Genomic DNA, 7440 nt, shown 5'->3' on the forward strand with positions numbered 1-7440 from the left:
CAATTGGTGTCAGCCCTAAGGTCTGGATGGCTGTGAGCTGGACCAGCCTTCTCCTCACCGGTCATCTGGGCTGACTACTTAATCAGCACAAACCTCCTGCCGTGGCTGACTCTCCCTCAGGACCCAGTGATTCGCTCACTGAGATTAATTCCATCATAAAACTCTTGACCGGGTTGTGTCACGTGGGAATGGACAGGTTTTGGGCGGCATATTGGGGTATTGGACTTCAGAGAGGTTGGATTTGTAAATTGACTTTACGAGGATGAGCAAAGGCAACTTAATCAATCAGTCTCATGGAACTGTGCATTGTCTTAAAACATCCAAGTGTGTAAGATGAAGTCTGCCCATTCCTCAGAGCCAGTGCAGTCAGGATCAAAATTTGCTCCTTTTGGGTGTTAAGTTTAATACATCTCCCTCCTACTTCTTAAAACCCACCATGGAGTCATTTGGGAGAGTGAGCGATTTTCCTCTCTCCACTTATGGCACCATGAGTGTGGTGTCAGGGAGCAGTTTGGGAGGGTCAACTGAAAACAATTCCACTGCACGGAACTGTCCAGGCACCAAGATTAATGCCTTCCCCTCCTCCATCCACAACAGCGGTGGAGATAGAACTGGAGGCAAAGGCAACAGATATGGGAGTGCCAAGTTCACCAATAACCTATGCTAGGTAACATCCTAAATGCCTTCTATAACAAGGTTTTCCTGATTCTCATAACTATTCTATGAGGTATTAGTTTACTATCTTGCAAGTAAAAACACTAAACCTCAGAGGACTTTTAAGTATATATCAAATACCACTTAGGCGGTAAAGCCATGATCCAAACCGGGACCTAGTCCACTCTACTACTCCATAGTCTTCTACCACCCTCTCTCGCCACCCTGCCCAGCCACCTTGCCCCAGCACCCCACACCGCCACCCCGCACTGTCACCCCGCACTGCCACCCTGCACCATCACAAGCCCCCAGAGCATCTCTCTCTGCAAACACCGCCTCTCCAGGGGCTTTTATGAAGCCAACGAACCTTAAGGGATTACTAGTGTTCTCACACTTACTAAAAAAACAAAAACATGTGAGTTATCCAAACGAAAGCTTGAGGGCTGGTTAAAATGTTGCTGATACAGGCTTCATGGAAATAGGAGATATAGCATTTCTTTATTTTCTAGCTTGAAAACTTGTTAGTTCAAATCTATTACTTCTTTTATTTGTTTATTTAGTAAATATTAGGTATTTAACTGGCTGTCAAGCCCAATGCTAGACACTGGTAACAGAGTAGCAGAAAAGGTCAATACTGACTTTTTATCTTAGCAAATGTACAGTTTATAATTGTCATTGGAGGAAAAGAAATAAGGAGAACATATTTTAAAACTTCCATTGTCGAATTTTTTTAAACTTGTCAGGACACTATCTCATTCTTAGCAGAAGTAGCTAAAAAATGGCTTTTGTCACATGGGCCCTGGCCATACAGTGTTGTTGTTGTTGTTTTGTTTTTTTTGTTTGTTTGTTTAAATTTGTTTCTGACATCTGTCACCAGGTACAGATTCAGAATAAAAGGTTCTACTGCGGAGCAGCCACTGGCAGAGAGGAAGCCAGATTACCCACCAGCCCTGCAGTGCCCCCTTGACCAAAGACTGAAATGGCAAGGACCCTACTTGACGTTATTCTTCACAGGGCCACAGGGCTGGAAGGCATCCCTGTGATCACTGAGTCCAACTTTCCACTGTAAGACTGTAGACAGGCAGATAAGGACTTTACCACTTCCTAAGACAGTCTCTTCCTTTGCTGGGTAAAGAATATTGCTCCTTATATTGAGAACAAGTCTGCCTCCTGGACTCCCCCAGCAGAAAAAAAATCAACCTCAGCACTTTGTGCAAGGTTCTGGAGAGGTCTCAAGAGAGATTATTCCAATTATTGACTTGCTATGAGTGGGTAACTCATTTAGAGGTATTGGTATGTTTTACTTTTCAAGTGTTTTCCCAAGTGTCAAGTTTCCCACATATCAGCTTGAAAGATGGGAAAGCACTTGAAAACTAAAATACACCAATACCTCTATATGAGTTAAAGGGATAACTGCTATTCCTCAAGTAAAGAACCCAAGTAATGAAATGGAAAATATATGTAATAACAAAATAAATGGGCATTTCATTGAAATAAAAATTTGAGCCCTAGCTGGTTTGGCTCAGTGGATAAAGTATAGGCCTGTGGATTGAAGGGTTCCAGGTTCAATTCTAGTCAAGGGCACATGCCGGGTTGCAGGCTTGATCCCCTGTAGGGGGTGTGAAGGAGGCAGTCAATCAATGATTCTCTCTCATCATTGATGTTTCTATCCCTCTCTCCCTCTCCTTTCCTCTCTGAAATCAATAAAAAATATATATTAAAAAAAAAGATTTGAACCTGCAGTTGAAGAAATCACTTCAGTTAAAAAAATTGACATATGCAATCAACAGTAGACAAATTCAGGTTATAATACTGAAATTCAATGCTAAAAAAACTAGGAAAAAATATTATGCCATCTGTAAAGCAGATATTGTCATGCTGGCCTCAGGGTTCTCCACAGACAATATTCAACATGGTAAGAAAATAGAGCAATGTCTACAGGTCTAAGAGAAGGAAGTATGATCCAACAATATTATACCCAGCTACATTGTTCAAGAATGAAAACAGCAAGTAGTCTTTCTCCAACATGAGAGAACACAGGAAGTGACTCCCCCTTGAAAAAAATGAATCTTTTTGATGAAATTCAGTAACTCATGGATGAATGGAGAAGCTAAAAGTTATCCATGTCTGTGATGAGTTTCCCGACTAGGAAATGGCTGCTGTGGCCAGGATATAAGACCTTACTGAGCTTTATGAAAATTATGTGGCGAAGTAGAGAGAGCGCCAGATCCAGTGCTGGTTTACCACCCACTTACCTGGCCCAAGAGTGAGTCCCTTACCTTCTGGGCCTTAATGTCTGCACCTGATAAAGGAGACTGCTCCAGTGATGTACTTCCCATGTACATGAAGGAAACAACCTTGAATATCTCCAAATGATGGTGTCATTTCTTTCCTGTCAGATTCTGCTTCTGGCCACACACTGGATGGATGTTCTTTTTTGAGTGCCTGTTTGGAACATTCTGCAGTTGGTTATCCCTCTGGTCAGTTTACTGCTTAGTCAAGGCTTTTGTTAAGAGCCAAAGCTCATTCACTTGGGGTCTCCTCTTGCTAGCAATGACATCATTAATCATAGGCTGGCCTGGGCAGCCATGCCAGGACTTGGCTGAGTTCCCACAGCTGTATTGTTGGCAGAAGATAACCTTGCAAATTGTGTTGCTTTTCTTTCTGGGTTTTTAAAACACAGAAGTCATTCAGAAAGAGGGCTTTTAAGCTCCAGAGTCCTTTGCCTTCACTGTGCCTCTGAAGAGGACACTTGCTGAATCTCTGGCCCTCTGGCACTCCAGTCATATTGACGGGAGAACAGACATCACCATCATCTCAGCAGCAGCATACTCCCAAGATACAGAGATGTAAGTGGTGAGAGGAAGGATGTGCGAGTGACTGGCCATACATCCTGATTCTTTAGGGCAGAGCAGTTGCCACTTGTCTACTTGTTTGTAGACACAGACAGAGCTCCACATCTTATTTGTATGGCGTCACTAGCACTATCTTCCTGACCCATGTTAGTGTAATTAATGTTTGTTAAATAGCTGAGATAATTTATGCCAAGGTAAGGGAATTACAGGGTGGGGAGGTGAAGGTAAGCAGCATAGCTAATATAGTATATTTTTTTAATTCTCTGACGGTGGTAACCCATTGGTTTTACCCAGCATAGTCGACAGGGGTGTCTACAATGGGCACACCCAACATCACAACCTAGATTGCCTTCTCTATCATACCTCAGTACTTCCCCACACTACTTTAACCCCCACCAGCCAAGGGAATAAATGCAGGCCCTTCTACACAGTCTTCCTATGCCTGGAAACAGTTTGTTTGTGACTTTGGTTTCTGATTTAGCCACATGTATATCCTAAAATCATCATGTTGCTTAGAAGTGGCAGCCTGGTGACATGCTTCCTTTTACCTTGCTCATTTAAGAGCTAATGTCCCAATTTTAAAGTTTCACTTGCTCACTTATTGAGAATCTTCTATGTGCTGTGCACTGTTCTAGGTTCTGGAGATGTCATGATAGATGAGACTCAGTTTCTGCCTTCAGGGGCATCAGACCTAACCTTTGACTCAGGCCCTATGTCATACTTCTAGATACTCACAGCATGGCCATTTGGGGTGACTTGCTCACTCTCTTTTAGGGTTTATTCCATGTAGGGATGGCATCAAATGAGGCAACATGGGTACAAAAAAGTGCATGAGTTTATTACTTAGAGTGACCATAACCAAAGTCAACAGCAAATACAAGGTCAGTAAAAATCCATCACGTATCTGAACAAATAGGACCAATTTATTGCCTTCTATACACAAAACTCAAATTCTCCTCCACATAATCTCATCTTTAGTATGTGATGCAAATTTGTCCTATAATTTCCCCAAAATCTTCTTCCAAGATGAAACAAGCTGGATGTTGTTGCTCTCGTGACTCTTGGCTACATCTGCACACGGTCCTTTCCATCATCATAAAGAGAGAACATATTGAAGGAGTGATGCAGGGAGAGTGGCCCTGGGCCGGCACTCAGCCAACTGTTCACACTCCAACTCTGTGCTTGGATATTCTCTACCTAAGTTTTCATGAATAGAAACATCATGCAACTTCCTCCTTATTAGTTTAACTTTTCCAGGAAGTCTTTTTGATAACTTATAATGTGCCTCCTAATTTACTATTAATTCATTTTATTTTGATTATCCAAACCTTAATATTTTTCCTCTCTTCCAATACCACCATCCAACATTCATTACCTATAATCCCACTTGAGTTCAATTTAAATTTATTTTACCCTCAATACAACAACTTTCTCCAAATTCTACTTTTCTTCCAATAATGCCGCTACTGTACAGTTTCCTGTGACACAAAACTTAGAGTTATATTCTTGTCTCTTCCCTTTTCTCTAACCCCTAGTTCCAGACACCTTCTCAATCACATATTTTCTTGGTATTTCTCTGAGATCACTTTAATCTCTCTACTCCATAAACACACTCCGCACACATTGTATCACCACCACTGCCGTCATCACAACTGCCTTAAGTAGGGTATAGCCATATTTTTTTCTCTGGTCTTCTTGCTCACACACTTCACATGCCAAACTATCATGACCTTTAACCCCAAATTCAGTTTCTCACACTCATAGACAACACTCTAAATGCTATCACCATTCGTTCCTGCCCACCTGATGGTCTACACATCCATAACCACTTCCTCTCAGGTGCTACTCCTGACCGCAGGCCCAATGCTTCTTGCTCCTTTCATTGCACGCCTATTGGCATTCTGTCTTCTTTTTGCTGTTACTTGTTTTGGAAGGGTTGCCATGTGATAATCTTGTCCAACTTCTCCTCCGATGCCCTAAAATTTCAATAGCCAGTAAAACATAATTTAGCACTTGCATTCTTTAATAATTCATGTGTCTTAGTTTTGTTACCTCAAGACAGATCTGGGCAAATTCACATGGCTTTTTAAAAATTTAGAATGGGAGGTCCTCTAGGTAAATGTATTTCGTATTTTAAACTTTCGAGTCACTTTTTAATTCAGGTTTGGGAAACACCCCTTCTCTACATCTCATTGGCCTGAAAGACTGCATTCTCAGCCAAGACCTTAGCCCCACCCCTTGGCCCCTCCTTGCTAATCTGATTTCCACCCCAACTGGGACAGTCTCTACTTGTGTCCCCCATCTTTCTCCCTGACCTCTTCATGGCTGAGCAATATAAGAGCAATACATACTAGCAACAACTAATATTTAGTTAGCTCTGACTATGTGCTCAGACTGTGTTAACCACCTTCTCTCATTTAATCTTTACACACACACCCCTCTGCGGAGGTAAATGTTTTCTGGAAGGACACCACACAGGACCTGCGCCACTTCCATGGAAACAAAGGCTGTTTTCAAACACTGTTAAGAAACTGTTTCCATCTGAGGCTTTCAATGACCTGGGTTGTGCACGAGTGGAGGGGGAAAGAAAGTGAGAGAGAAAAAAAAGAGGAAAATGCTAAGAGAAACTCTTCTTTTAATGCATTGGTTAATTAATCAATTAATGTTGGGTTATGCACAAGCGCGGTGTCTCTGTAATTAGGGAAAAGCGGGTCTTTGTGCTTCTGGAGAAAGTCCGGTGCTGGAAGGTGCGGGCTTGGCTGCTGCAGTTCCCTTTCTCCGAGGCGAGGCCTCCGAGGTATTCCAGTGTTGAATCAACAGGCCTGCCTTGTGTGCCGCGCAGGACACCCTGCTGAGAGCATGTCCTTAATAACAACAATGCCACACATTTATTCTAAGCTGACCCCGCTGACCCCCAAAAGTTTGTTCCCTCAACTGGGTCTCCTTGGCCCTTTCATTCGCCTGAATTCCCTACACAAAGCCCTTGTCACATCTACAGTCCTCTGGAAACTAAACTGGGATGGGAAGAGGGAGAGTGGAAAAGAAGTGAAAATAGCCAAACCTTGATCCTCCACCTAAAAGAAAGTTAGGGCATTTGCATGTTAAACCATCCGCACCCATTTCAGCTTCCTCTCATCCACCCCCACCCCATTTTAACACATTCTTTTCTAAAACCCTGAGAATTGGGGCCCACACCCATCTGAAGGGGCTGACAGGTCAGCACAGATAAGCAACCCACTGCAAAGAAAGCTCTTCTCTCTGCTGTACATTTGTCATTATTGAAAGTTTTAAAAACATTTATATTCCAAATGGGAGGCTCTGGCTGTAGGGAAGGGAAAGGATACTCACAGCTCTCAGGGGGCATTTATTCCCCTAGCTCCCACCTTCCTCCTGCCCACTCTGTTTGTCTACCTTTGATCTGCTGAAGCAGAATTTCAAGGAAGTATGACATCACTGGCAGTGAAAAACTGTTTTGTTTTATGATTTTCTTCATCTTTTAATTATCAAACTCTTCTCTGCCACTCACCAAACAGACATGGAAATAGCCTAAGAATTGGGATGAACTGACTTATTTCAAAAAAAGTGGGTATCCTAGTCAGCCTCTCATTTTTCTTTCTGTTATTACTTTTATCTCTTCAAACCCAATGTAATGTGAACCTTCCCTCGAGTACAAGCAAAGCAGATAAAGAACTCTGAGGGACATTTCTGTTTTCCCACATGTCTCAGTGAGGAAAAAACAGCCCAGTAAATGCTTTACCTCATTAGCATTCACATGTGGATCTTGGTGGATTCCCTCAATCTCCCATCATGCATTACTCTCCACAGCCCTTCACTCCAGAAATCACTTCTAAAGATTTGCAACAACAATAGTGAGGACTCCTAGTATCTGGAGAATTTATAGAAGATAGGAATTATAGATTAATGACTGCCT

The sequence above is a fragment of the Myotis yumanensis genome, unplaced genomic scaffold, assembly GCF_028538775.1.
Source record: "Myotis yumanensis isolate MYYU_CA2020_CCGP unplaced genomic scaffold, mMyoYum1.0.hap1 SCAF_16, whole genome shotgun sequence".
Classification (NCBI taxonomy): Eukaryota; Metazoa; Chordata; class Mammalia; order Chiroptera; family Vespertilionidae; genus Myotis; species Myotis yumanensis.